Raw genomic sequence first — 14,963 nt, 5'->3', positions numbered from 1 at the left:
AATGAAATATTCAACAAACAGATCAACATGCATGTGGGTGAAGCGATTCACCAAATCGGCGACCGTTCGTGCACAACAGTTTCATGCATGCGACAGTAGTGAGATAGCAACAAAAACTGAAATAGAGCTAGGACAAGCTAGTATACATGTAAATGATAGAAAGTGTTTAAATAAATCAAGCAAACAACACTCACACAAGCGAATACACAAAAAGTGACAGAAATGTTGAAAAAGACAAGTTGAGGCCACTTACCCGTGAATAGCTGAGCCAGATGTGTCGAAGAGTCCTGGATGTGTTGTGGGATGTCAGAGATCCAATATCGATGTGAAAGAATGAGATCTGATGCGTCAAATAAATAATTTTGGGCTGATGATGCGCATGCCACAAATCTAGGGAAAAGCGACACTTGGAGGAAGTTTTCTAAAACAACTTTGCATCTAACCTCCAACTACTAAAAATAGTTCCATGAATCATGGGATTCCTTTTGCACGTTTCCTTTTGCTATTCTGGGAAAAATAAAGCTATGCATGCAAGTCAAGTTTCCTTTATCCCGGGTGGAACTGGTCAACCGGACTACTCATGCATAAAGTTCCTCAACTGCTTGAGAAAAATGTGCATTTATGGTTGGGAGTTGGGTTGGATACCTAGGAGATTTGCGTAATTTCTAGGTAGAGCAGCTGACTGCTACCCATATTTGCGTAACTTTTGGGCTGAGCAGCTTTGCTGGAGAAAATTGTGCAATTTTCACTAGGAATGCTGACTAGCAGAATTGTGCAATTCTGGAGCCCAGCAGGCTGCCAGACAGGATTGCGCAATTTCTGGAGGGAAGGATGGTTTCCCTCTAGAAACACGCAATTTCCTGGGGAAGCTGCTCAGCCTGCAACTGGACCAAGTCCGGGTAAACAACCTATGAGGGGAATGCATCAAGTTGTGATCGACAGGCTACCTTTGTGCAAGAAAACACTGAATCTTATGTACTTGACGAAGAAAGACAAGGTGTTGTGAAAGGTTCGTAGGGAGGCTCCAAAACGAGGCTAAGGTAAAATTTTGGAGGGTGGTTGTAGCCACTACAACAGAATGATAGTTTCCTTTCCCATCAAATAATGTTTCCACTTTTTCACACTTTGCACCAATGCATACAATTCCTTATCATATGTAGGATATTTAACTACTACACCATTAAAATTTTCAGAATGGTAACATATGGGCTTACCATGTTGCATCAAGACCACTCCCATGACATAGTCACTCGCATCTGTTTGTATCTCAAATGGTTGTCTTAAATCAAGAAGTGAAAGAATTGGATTTGTGTTGATTCTTTCCTTGAATGCATCGAAGGATTTCTACTATTTGCCTCCCCACTGAAAAACCTGCTTCACAATTGTCAAGGCATGTAATGGAGTTGCAATTGAAGAAAAGTTAGAAATTAACTTTCTCCAATATTGAGTTGCTCCCAAAAATCTTCTAACCTTAGTTACATTATTGGGCTTAGGCCAATCTACAATGACTTTGACCTTTGAGGGATCTATCTTCAATTCACCCCCTCCAACAATATGTCCCAAATACACTAATGAGGTCTTTCCAAATTCACATTTAGACATCTTTAAAAACAACTTTTCTTTATTCAAGACATCTAAGACTTGCCTAACATGCCTGACATGTTCTTCACGGGTTTGTTGAATATCAATATGTCATCTAAGTAGAAAATCACAAAATCATCAAGAAAAGGCCTTAAAACATCATTCATAACTCTCATGAATGTTGTAGGAGCATTACAAATCCCAAAAGTCATAATGAACCATTCAAACAAATCTTGCTTTGTTCTGAAATTTGTCTTCCATATGCCTCCTTCAGCAATCCTAATCTAATGATAACCACTTCTCAAGTCCAACTTAGTGAAATTCACAACATCTTTCAATCGATCAAGTAAATCATCAATTCGAGGAAGAGGGTAATGATTCTTTACTGTAATATTTTTCAAGGCTCTAAAATCCACACACATCATGTATCATCTTTCTTTGGTACTAAAAATATTGGTGACCCGCATGGGGATGTGCTTGGTCTGATGACCCATTTATCAAACAACTCTTGGATTTGTCTCTTGATTTCTGCATTCTCCATAACTGACATCTTATACATGTCAATGTTTGGAAGAGGACTATCTTGCTGCAATTGGATTTCATGTTGGATTCGTCTTTTAGGAGGAAATCCTTTGTGTTCCTGAAACATCTCATCATTGGTGTTAACAACCTCATAAAAATCAGATTTTAATCTTGCATCACATCCTTGGAAGGCTTCATTTTCAGCATTCTCTTTTGGTTTTATCATCAAGAGTACAAAGTTCTTACTAGCATTAACAAGCCTCTTCATTTGTCCAACATTCACAAGTGATAAATTTAACTTCTTGCTATGTGCTCTAACAATGTACTCAATCCCATATTTAAACAAGTGATATTTGTTCTCATGGTGATGAAATATGACTCTCCTATCATATAGACATGGGCTTCCCAAAACAATACCACAAATGTCAAGTGTAATAACACCAACCTAAAGGATAACGTTTAGGATGAGGAGTGGTTTCCAAATTCAATTTCTTAACAATGTCTTCTGAAATAAGGTTTTCTTGTGATCCACTATGAAACAATGTATCTATCTTGGTATGTTTTGAAATGACTCTAATGTGGAAAAGCTCTATTCTTTCTTTTTCGTGTTGAGTTTCCTTAAGGCTATTTGAAGAACTAGTACTTGCAATAGAGTCCTTACCTTTAAATCCCATGGTTGTGATATTTGTTTCATCCCCAGAATCGGATCCTAAATAATGTTGTGTAGTTGCAATATTATTTTGTTTCTCTTTGTGATTAAACTTTTTTGGTCTCATTTCAGGATGAAGTTTCCAACAATGCTCTTCATCATGGCCTTCTTTTAAATAATGTTTACATGTGAGTTTTTCTCCCTCTTTCTTGACTAAAGCATTCTTCTTCCATTTTCCTTTGAATTTCCCCTTTCCTTTGTCTCCACTCTTGAATGGCTTTTTCTGCCCTCTTGAGGAACATTCTTCCCTCTTGCTTATGAGTTGCTTGTAAACAAACTTCATCTAGTTTTGTAGGGTTAAACATGAGAATTGTGTGTCTCAAAGAACTATGCAATCCTCCAATGTATTTGAGTAAAATGTCTTGAGAGGATAAATCTATACCCAAAATTAAAGCTCTTTTCTTAAATTCTTGAGTATAGCTTTGCACATTTTGACCCTTAGCTTGCCTAAAGTTTTTCCAATCCATGATAGCTTTTTGCATGTATGCTAATGGATAAAATTGTCTTCTTATTGCAACAACAAAATCATTCCAAGAGGATAAAACCTTACCATGTTTCTTAATGTCCTCTTGAGTATTGTTCTCCCACCAAATGAGTGTTGCACCTTCCAACCTAAGAGAAGTAAGCTAAATTTTGGTCTCATCATCCTTGATTCTTTGTATCCTGCAATACACTTCAATCTGACGAACCCAATTATCTAATTTCTCAACATTTACCTCTCCATTGTACATAGGCAATTCAAACTTTATGTCAAGCTTTAACAAAGGAGTTTTACCATGTCCCTTTGGAGAATTTGGAGGTGTTTGTGAAAGTGTTGAAGAAGTAGAAGAAGATGAGGATGATGGAGGTGAAGGTGGTGGTTTGTCACCATTCCCTTTTGGAGGCTTGTCTTCTTTTCCTCCATCTCCTTTTGGAGTTTTTGATCTCTCTCCATACAACCTTGAGTTCCTCTCCTCATAAAGAACTTTCACCATTTTAGACATCTCAAAGAAATATTTTCTGAAAGTTCTTTCATCTTCAGACATCCCTTCAAGACCTTATTCATGTTCCATGACTATTGAAGCTTGAGGTGTATGTGTTCTCCTTGAAACAATTGAAGGCCTTAGCTCCACAAGTTCTCCTTCTCCTATTTTAAGCTTCAACCTTGTAAGAATTAGAAAACACTTGTAAACAAAATCAAACCTTCAAAATAACCTTGAGCTCTGATACCAAAATGATATGTAATGTAAACTTGAAGGTGATGGAAAAATTACAAGTAAAAAATTATGTATTTTGGGTAATGGATCACTTTACAAAACACATAAAATACTAATTTTTAAACTTAGTTAACAACAATAACAGAGACAATATACCATATCATAAACACATAAAAAAAAATGATAGAGTTCACCCCTCTCTTGGGCTACATCTCTTGGTCTAGCTTCCAATGTTGGGTATCTTTCATTAAGTGCTAAAATTTGTGTTTACATGGATTTACAGTGCTCATAATGTAAATATTATGTCTCCAATGGCTTCAGAACAGTAAAAAACCCCTAGCTGGGCTTTTGTTGGGCTCAATTTGGCCAAAAACTAAAGAAGTTATGCTCTCCCAAAGTTTCCTCTGCTAACTTCTCTACAAACTGCACTAGACTACTAACCATCCTACGAATTCCGCCTTTCCAGGGTGCACTGAGCAACAATTTCGCCCGACACTGGCGAGATTCACACCGAAAATTAGTGCAAAATGTCGCTTAGTTAAATTGCTCAGAAAGGCCTTGGGCTGAAAACCAAGGCCACATGGGGCCATGCGACCGAGGGCTAACGTTAACCGCCTGCCCCTGTCGGCATAGCCCTTGGGCCTACAGTGGTTGGTTCCATGTATGGCACAAAACTCAGGGTTATCCCCAAAATTACGCGCTCGAAATTCAAGTTTTGCGCCAAGCGCTCTTCGGTGGAGACGTGTGGTTATATGACGGCGTGTGACCAAGGTTGGTCCCCAAAATTTCCGTGCCCGTTTCAACAACCTTCGCCGAGTGACTGTTGTGGTTACATAGTGCAATGTGACTGAGGTTGGTCCCCATGTTTCTGCCCTAAAATTTGTTGGCTCTGGGGTATAACATTGTGGTTTGGTGGTTGTTGAACACTGGTGCCAGAATCGTGGGCCAGGGTTAAGCCCGTGCCCTTGGCTCCCCCTCCTGCAGTGCTATCGGCATGGCGTGACCGGGGACCAGGGCTTAGCCTCAACCCCATCCGCCAAATACAATTTGCATAAACTTTATATAAAAATTGTCCGCTATACCTTGTAAGAACTACCATGTGCCCTAGAAGTAAGGCACTGCACTGTTGGTTTGGAGGTCGTGTATTTGACTCTCCCGAAAGCAGTTTGGTTGATAACAAATTTTTAATGAACCCCTGGGTGCCACATGGCATTCCCCCATTGGACCAACTCAAAAACTCAACCACCAATAAAAATCAACCAAATCCAAACCAATCAGCATAGGACACTTGTCAACCTGTCATTGGTCCAAAATGTACAATCATCTTGCCAGGTCATCCTATAGACTGCCTAGTTAGCAGTTCTGCAACTAATCTGCAATTTTTTCTCCTATTTGGGAAAACAATTAGAGTGCGATATCAAGAGCATACGATATCAATTTTGAGCAATTCAAGTTGCATTGGATTCAGGTCGTCGAGATCTACGCTCTAGTATAGGTTTCGAGCACTTTTAAACACTTTGAATTTGAGCACTTTACTGATCCCTTGGATTATGAAAGATGATGTAATGTCCGTAAATTAGTGTAAAGATGCTCAATTAATAATACAAAGTTAAAAGTAATCAAAATAATAATATTCAATTTTTTATATTGTAATTTTGTTTGTAATTTTGTAATTTTGTTTTTATTGTTTTTATTGATAAAATATTTATGCTCATTCGCCTGTTTCAGATCAGCGAATGACATTCTTTTTTAGTTAATCAATTTAATTTAAAGAGAGAATGAGCATAAATATTTTAGAGATAACTCTAAACCTTTGATTTGTATAACTATTAAAAATATTTTGTACTTACCATCCCTTTAATAATTATTTATGATTAAAGTAAAATTTTCAAAAAAAAAACCAATATGAATTCAAATAAACACAAATATAACCAACCTAGTAATTATTTATGATTAAATTAAAATTTGCAAAGCGCAAATATGAATTCAAATTAACCCAAATATAACAAACTTGACTGTAAACCATGGTTTTCATGAAGAAAATGATTCCATAAGAAGCTGGAAAAGAGTTTGCAAGAAACTGTCACTAAAGACGGTGGCAGTCATGTAGTTTGCAAGACATGGATTTCCTTGTGAATCATTTTTTAAATACAAATGTACTTTGTCTTCTGGAACTCGATGCATTTCGTGGCTAAACTGAAGCAGAACCAAATGCCACATTCCAAACCTTCTCTAGGTTACCATTGGAACTTTAACATTGACCTTAGCCTGACCCGGTACAAAGTTCTGTACTGGATTTGAAACAATACTCAAGTTAGATTGGGGGGTTCTCAGCTTCAATCCTACGCTCACCCAAAACAGAATCCCTTTTGTGCTAGACACCTTGCTCAAGTCACAATAATTATTTTTATCTTCATCCTTTGATCGATCCAAAAATTCATTTTTGAACTTGAGTCATCGCTCATCTCCAAGCTGGGCTGCCCTGAAACAGAATCCAATGTTAAATCTGACACCCTTCTCAAATGCATGGATTATTCAACTACATGTTCAATCTGACATGCAACAGAATCAAAAGTGGACTTTGATGCCTTTCTTTAATCACAAATGCGGTTCTCACCTTCAAGCTTGGGCTGATTAGAAAGAGAATTCATTGTTGAATTTGTTATTATAAGTTAAGCTAAGGATCATCAGGTGGAGTGTTAGACTCGCTGGGAACAGACTCCAGAGTTGGACATGGCGTATTTTTTAGCAAGATGCTTGAGTCATTAGAAATAGAATCATAATTTGAAGATTCCATATTTCTCAAGCTACCATGCAGTCCACAGCTTCAACGTTGTTCTTAGTCAAAACCCTTCTTATTGTTTGTTTCATGCAATCCACAGCTTCAACATTGTGCTTAGTCAAAACCAAAGTTGACACTTGTTTCAACTGTTCGCTCTGCCGTTCTGGAAGAAAATCCAGCAATGAATTTAACAGCCTTTTTATGCTACGGCGCTGATCTGAAACAGAATCAGGTGTTGATGTGGAATCGGATCCCTTTGTCAAGCTGAAAGCTGGTTTGAAGAACAGGGTCTAACATTGAATTTGACTCATTTATCAAGATATGCCCTGGATTTTCAGTTCTGGCTCCTCGGATGTGTGCATGCTCACTTTTATTTAAGCACTTTGCAGTATTATTTGCTTGAACTGACAACCAGACTCCCAAGTAGAAGCAGCCATCCAACGTTTCAACCATTTCGATCCAGAATTGCAGTGGTCTGGATCATACTCCAAACATAGAGAATCTGTGTTTGGTACAGTTTCTAAAAGCTTGAAAAAGACAAAGAAAAAGGTAGAATTAAATAGCAATGCGATGCATTACTACTTTTTTTTTGCATGTTAGGCTTCATGGTATTGGTTCAGATACTCGAGTTGCAGATTTACTTGCTTAGCAAATCCATTTTGAGAACAGCTTTCCTGACAGAAAACTATCATTGCTCATTGAAGCCTTTGAACCATTTTTCTCCTAAAACTGTCCAAAAGAATCTGCCAAACATTAAATAAGAATGAGTACGACATGCCATACAAGTTTTAAACAGTCACATACAAGCTGATGCAAATGTTTCCCTAGTTCAAGTCAAAACACAGTGGTTATATAGTATTACCAGGCCACTTCCTTTTGAACCATTCTGCTGTCGTATGTATTCAAGCTTGTTTTGAATAGCGGATCCTTCTTCTGACGATCGCACTCGAGGAGGATGAACCAGAGGTTGCAATCTGACAATTGCTCACACACAATGCAAAGTTCTCGTGGACTACTTTCTAATTAAGTGTCCACGAACATGGACTTGTAAACTTACAATGCGTTTAGGGCAACATAATTCTCTGCAGGCCTGCAAAAAATTTTAAAACCCCAATTCGCTAGCTCAAGCCCTGCCAAAGTTGTCTTAAAATGCATAAATGTATACAGTGGTATCATCCTATAAGAGAAAATGTAACATGGGAAAGAAAAGGAACTGCAGGAATTCAAATGATTATGTTCTAACAGACAAAAAGGAGAAGAAGCTCAATTACAAAAATACTGAAAGCTCTTGAAAGGAAAATTTTCAGATCATAAAAGTGACAGTTTAAATACCAATAAGGCACTGATAGTTGCTTGAGCCTTGGATATGAATGGCTGATGAAAACATCTTGTGTGTTTGTGAATCTTCTGGGATTTCCTTCTGCTTCAATTCAATCCCAATGAAGAAACCCACATTACGGTATTTTTCTTATGTACAACTAGGAGAAAGCTTATGGGGAATAGCGAAGATGGGGTTTTAGGAAAAGAGCTGCACAACACTGTGCACAGGGTGCCCAGACACGACTGTGGAAATTGAACAATCATCCTCAAGTAAAAATAAACATGAAAAGGGATCTGCTTTTTATCAGAACAAACTGATAAAGCATGCAACCACAGGAAAAGCCTGTGCTTACATGCATTATCTGTAAGCTTGCAGGAAAAGCCTGTGCTTGCATGCATTATCTGTAAGCCTGTGCTTGCATGCATTATCTGTAAGCCTGTGCTTGCATGCATTATCTGTTTGTTCTGATCACAAACAGATCTCTTTTCATGTTCATCTTTACTTGAGATGATTGTTCAATTTCCACAGTGGTGTCTGGGCACCATGTGTTGTGCAGCTCTTTTCCTAAAGCCCCATCTTCGCTATTCTTCATAAGCTTTCTCCTAGTTGTAAATAAATAAGAAAGATCCCAAAAATAAGGTTTCTTCGTTAGGATTGAATTGAAGTAGATAACCGCCAATGTCTCAGTCTTTGATAAATCTCAAACACTGTCCACGTTTCAATTATGCGTACGGAATCTGGACGCATCCCTTCTAAAGCTGCTATAGTGGAGTTTCATAAATTGCGTTGAGATACTCCTGCTTCTGAGGTGGCAAAATATGCTTTTTGTTTGCAACTTTCTCGAGATTTTATGGATGATTAGGTAAAACATGATATCTAATGTACAGAACGTACCATGAAGGCGTAACCTAATTGGATGAGCACAACTACCTACAAGCATTCTTCTTTATTGCCCTTCACTATGTATTATGTACTCTGCTGGCATGCAGAGTAAGAACACCAAACTAAATAACTTTTCTGTGTCTCAATAGGAATTACAGGTTAAACGTTGCATCTCCTTTCCACCAATTTTCGATACTGGTTGGATTTTCTGACTTTTCGGTAGTAGAGCCAATCATTTCGGTGGTTTGCTTCCTCTGGTGGGTTTTGTCGTATAAGAGTTACACTACAGTACTAGAGAATAACAATGGGGTTGCATTCCATCCCATAAGGGTAACATGGTGCATTTTTGTACTCTGAATTGCTCTCCAATAAAACCTTACTGTTTCTAAAGTTTGTTTTCTCACATTTTTTCAGTTGGATGAATGACATTGCAAAGTTCTCCTGATATGTATATACATTTAGATTGTTGCCCAAGTATTCCAAATACACATCTTTTGGGTTGATAATGAAGAAACCAAGTTAAGGAAAGTCATCCTTGGTAGATTCAATAAGTGTTTGGCATGTGGCAGTCTTCACAAGTCAAATGCTTGTTATATCCTTGGTAGATTCAATGAGTGTTTGACATGTGGCAGTCTTCACAGGTCAAATGCTTGGTATGGGCTCAGTTTGTACTTATAGAGAACACCCTTAGGTATATTTTGGGCCCAAAGAGGTATATAGAAAGGTGTGAGGACCTCAACTAGTCAAATTTCATTTTATTCAAACTCTTTCCTGCTATGCATTAGAGATGCTATTACAATCCCTTAAATCCTAAATAATTTTTATGATTTTTTAAATTAAAAAGGTCCAAGAAGATCTTTGGAAACTCAAGCCTAGATTCTGTTTGCATTGTAGCTCTTAAGGAAACTCAAGCCCAAGGGGGTTATGGCGAAAAAATTGGAACACTAATGATCAGGGGCTTAAAATTATGCTCAAAAATCATAGTTGTCATAATGGTGTGTAACCTAAATGACCGCGTAGTGTTCATCACCCTGAATTTGGCGCAACTCGTTTTGCACGAAACGGACACCGTATGGCTTCATAAACATGTTCTGTTCACTTTGGCAAACAGGTAAATTTTTGAAAAAAAAGGGGACAGCCCAGTGAGCAGGCCACACCGTTGACTACGCTACCCAGTTGGCACTGACTGTGCTGCTGAGTTGGCACCTGAGTTGGCACCATAATCTCATCAACGAATGGTTGAGTGCCATGTGGCATGTTCGTACAAGCATGAGTTGGCAGGATGTTATTGGTTGAAGGCTATACAGGTGGACCAATGAGAGGGTGACACATGGCAAACTCAGAGGCCGCCACGTTCCCTCTCAAAGGTTGAATAAAATTTAATGTGGGGAGGTCGGGGTCAACCTCACCCACAACAACACCAAGCTTTACCGCCATGCCCGCAAGTTGGTTCTTAACTAACATATCGCAGGAGGGTTGGCGTTAAAGAATCGACCCCAGAACAAGTCAGGGTTGCAATACGATGATCGCAATCGCACATCGCAGAAGGGAGGTGTTATAGAATTGGCCCCGATAGGATCAAGTTGTGATTGCGATATCACAATTGCATATCGCACAGAGTAAAGCCCCGTTACATGTATTACCCTAGCTCCGCTGATTGCGATATATTTCGGATGCGATACAGTTAAACTGTAGTTGATAGTTTTGTCGAGTCCGCCGCTTATTGCAATCGCACATCGCCCAAGGTGCGTTTACAAACCATAAGACCCACTATTTCTCGCCAATTGCGATTTACGATAGAGTTGTTAGTGACGACAACGTATGGCTACTGCGTAGTGAAATTTTCGCCCAGTTAGCGCTTTTTGGAGCGAAATTGTAGGATCATGCCGGAAATGGTGCAATTTATGGAGCGAATATTGGGAAAACTAGGAGAGGTTATAACTTCTTCAGTTTTCCACCAAATTGGATGAAAAAGAGGCTAGATAGCCATTTTTAACATTCTGGACTGATTGGAGCAGGTTTTAGAAGCATTGGAACATTGTAAACACATATTTTTACACTTTTGAGCATAATAGAGAGGCTCAAGCCATTGGAAGTTGAACCAAGGAGATGTAACCTAGGAGGGGTGAACTATTTTATCATGTTCCTGTTGTAATGTGTTTTTGATGATGTTCTGTACATATTTATGCTATTGTTCAGTCTCTCATTTATGTTAAAATGTCTCATAAAATTAACATAAAAGCTCATCATTTCACTTGCAAAAATTCATGAATCTTTAAGCACAATAAAAGCATTTTGTTTCTTATCTAAGGAGGATCTTAGCACAACTGTAGTATACCTAGGATGGATATTATGGGGTACAGAGGGAGGTACCTAAGGGAATAATGTAATAATGGGATGAGCCATAATTAATAAATAAAGTGTTTAACTCTACATCATGTGAGGGACCACAAGTATTTAGCAATAATGTGATAAACACGTGGTATTAGATATATGGTATTGAGACACCCATGGTAATGACCCATGGTATTGTATGTATGAAGCATATATAGAGGCTAGAGACTCCCCATTGAGAGATGTTAAGGATTATTGTATTGATAAGCATATGGCTTGTGGAGTGTTCTCCTTCCTTAAGGAGTGATGGTATGGTGTTACCCTACCTTAAGCGTTTTGATTTATAAAGAAGCATTTTCATGTTATATTATTGGATCGATCTTGTTATTTTTGGGAATATATACAACAACAATTTAATATTCTAAATCATATCATTTTGGTATCATAGCACTAGGTTTGTTTTTTGGAAGAAGGATTTAACTGTTTGCAAGTTTATGCCATGCTTACGAGGTTAAAAATCAAAAGAGGAGAAGGGAAGCTGGTGGGAAGCCCCGAAGTTGGGTTAAGGGGAAGGAATGCAAGGTTGCCATAATCTCCAAAACCAGTTCATCCTCAAGTTGTAGTTGAGACTCTAGAGATCATGTCTCATGAAGGAGAACCTACAAACATGACAGAAGATGAGAAGACATTCAGAAAGGTTTTCTTTGATATGACTGAGATGGTAAAGGTCCTTTATGAAGAGAGGAATACCAAGTTGCAAGGTGAAAGTTCCAAACCTACCAAAGGAGAAGACTCTTCAGGAGGAGGTAATGGAAATGGAGACAAACCTCCACCCTCTCCACCATCTTCTTCATCTTCTTCTTCACAAACATCTTCACCCTCTTGCACTAACACAACCCTTACTTATACTCATCATCATACTTCAAAAGGAACTGGTAAATCACCTTTTTTAAAACTTGATGTTAAATTTGAGCTACCCATGTATAATGGTGAAGTGAATGCAGATAAGCTTGATAATTGAATTTGTCAGTTAGAGGTCTATTGCAAGATTCAAAACCTTCAAGAGGATGACATAAAGATTTAGTTAGCTTCATTGAAAATGGAGGGTGTAGCACTGGTATGGTGGGAATCAAAGACCTGAGAGGATATTAAAAAACATGGTAAGATCCCAATTTCTTGGAATGATTTCATTGCTGCAATCAAAAGACAATTCTACCCTCTAGCTTATATGTAGAAAGTCGTCATGAATTGGTAGAACTTTAGACAACTTAAAGGTCAAAAAGTGCAAGATTACACCCAAGAATTTAGAAAAAGGTCTTTGATGTTAGGTGTAGATTTGCAATCACATGACGCATTGCTAAAGTACATAGGGGGTTTACACAGTTACCTTAGGCATACTATCTTAATGTTTAATCCCAATAATCTAGATGATGTGTGTGTGCAAGCCACTCATCTTGAGGCAAGAGGGAAAAACACCCCAGAATAAGGTAGTAAAAATCCATTTAAGAGTAAAGGAAAGGAAAAGGCTTTCAAAGGGAAGGAAAAGAAAAATGCGTCTATCAAAAAAGAAGGAGAGAAATTTACATGCAAACATTGTTCCAAGGAGGGTCACGATGAAGCTCATGTTGGAAGCTTCATCCTGAAATGAGACGAAAGAGAAACAACAACAGGGGAAAACAAAAGACAATTGCAACCACTCAACAGGATTTGGGATTTGATTCGGGTGATGAAACTAAAATCATAGCCATGGGGTCAAAATGAAAAGAATCCATTGCTAGCACTAGTTTTTCAAACTCACAAAATGAAACTCCAAATAAAAAGAGGAGAATAAAATTTTTTCACATAAGGGTGATCTCTAAACACAACAAGATTGATACGCTTTTCGATAGTGGCTCTCAAGCTAATCTTATCTCTGAAAATATTGTCAAAATTTTAAACTTGGAAATCGTTCCACATCATAAACCATATCCACTTGGATGGGTGTGTGACAATGCACAATTGCAAGTTACTAGAAAGTGTAAATTGAAATTCGCCATTACTGCAAATTTCATAGATGAAGTGGAGCTTGATGTTGTGATGTTAGATATCTGTGGCATAGTTTTGGGCAGCCCGTACCTTTATGATAGAAAATATATCTTCCATAGACATGAAAACAAATATCATTTATTCAAATATGGAGTAGAATATATTGTGAGAGCTCATAGCAAGAAAATAAATCTTACGCTTGTTAATGTTGGGCAGATGAAAAGACTAGTGAATTCGAGCATGAATTTTGTGCTTCTAATGATCAAACCCAAGAATGATGTTGATAATGAAGCTTTTAAAGGTTGTGATTCAAATTTGAAATCTGAATTTGTTGACGTAGTTAACTAATATGATGAGATGTTTTAGGAACCAAAGGGATTACCTCCCAAGAGAGGAATCCAACATGAGATATATTTGTAGCAAGATTGTCCTCTTCCTAACATTGGCATGTACAGGATGTCAGTGATGGAAAGCGCAGAAATTAAGAAGCAAATTGAAGAGTTGTTGAACAAAGGGATCATCATACCATCTTCCTCGCCATGTGGTTCACCTATTGTCTTGGTGCCAAAGAAATATGGAACAAGGTGCACGTGTGTGGACATTCGTGCATTGAACAAAATTATGATAAAGAACTGTTACCCACTGCCTAGAATAAATGATTTACTTGATCAATTGAAAGATGCAAAGTATTTTACTAAGTTTGACTTAACAAGTGGCTACCATCAAATTAGAATAGTTGAAGGAGACATTTGGAAGACAACATTAAAAACAAAACAAGGTTTGTTTGAATGGTTGGTTATGCCTTTTGGTTTATGTAATGCTCTTGCTACATTCATGTGTGTGATGAATGATGTGTTGAGGCCATTGTTTGATGAGTTTTTCATAGTCTACTTAGATGACATCTTAATTTTCAGTAAATCTTGTGATGAACATGTCATGCATGTAAGAAAAGTACTTGATGTCTTGAAAAAATAATAGTTGTATTTTGAGATGTCAAAGTGCGAGTTTGGAAAAATTCCTTTTGTTTACTTGGGTCATATGTTGGAGGAGGTGAGTTGAAAATAAATCCTTCCAAGGTTGATGTCATTGTGAATTAGCCAAGGCCAAAGACAATTACTGAGGTAAGCAGTTTTTTGGGAGCAGCCCAATATTGGCGGAAATTCATTGCTAATTTTTCTCTTATAGTCGCTCCTTTCCATGCGTTGACAAGTGTGAAAAAGGTTTTTCAGTGGGGAGGCAAACAACAAAAGGCCTTTGATGCATTGAAGGAAAATATCAGTACATACTTGAGACAGTCATTTGATATTCAGACTGATGCTAGTGACTACGCTATGTTATGCTCTTAACCTGCAAAAAATACCCAAATATAGAATATGCGAAGAAAGATACCCAGAACATAGAATAGAAAGAGACAACAGCAAATATTTTATTATTCAGAAAGCAATGTTCACTGGCCACTTCGAGGGGGCAACCTCCAACAGAGCAGAGCTCGATACAAAAATAAGACACAATGCTCCTCGCAGGGAGTCTCTATCCTTTGTATATGACTCATACATGCAATAACAAGGATCAATACCATGGGTTTTATTAATACCATCTATCTAATACTAC

The 14,963-nt window shown here is 37.9% G+C and overlaps 1 pseudogene; it reads right to left on the bottom strand.

The window, feature by feature from the left end:
• Positions 1 to 6,098: 6,098 nt before the first annotated feature.
• LOC149146172 (uncharacterized) lies at positions 6,099 to 8,563 on the bottom strand (annotated as a pseudogene).
• Positions 8,564 to 14,963: the final 6,400 nt, after the last annotated feature.

This window comes from Pinus tabuliformis, chromosome X, assembly GCF_031772625.1.
Source record: "Pinus tabuliformis cultivar Carrire ecotype Pingquan chromosome X, CPIR1, whole genome shotgun sequence".
NCBI lineage: Eukaryota > Viridiplantae > Streptophyta > Pinopsida > Pinales > Pinaceae > Pinus > Pinus tabuliformis.
Note: the sequence above shows the minus strand (reverse complement) of the source record. Positions and strands in the feature narration are given on the sequence as shown.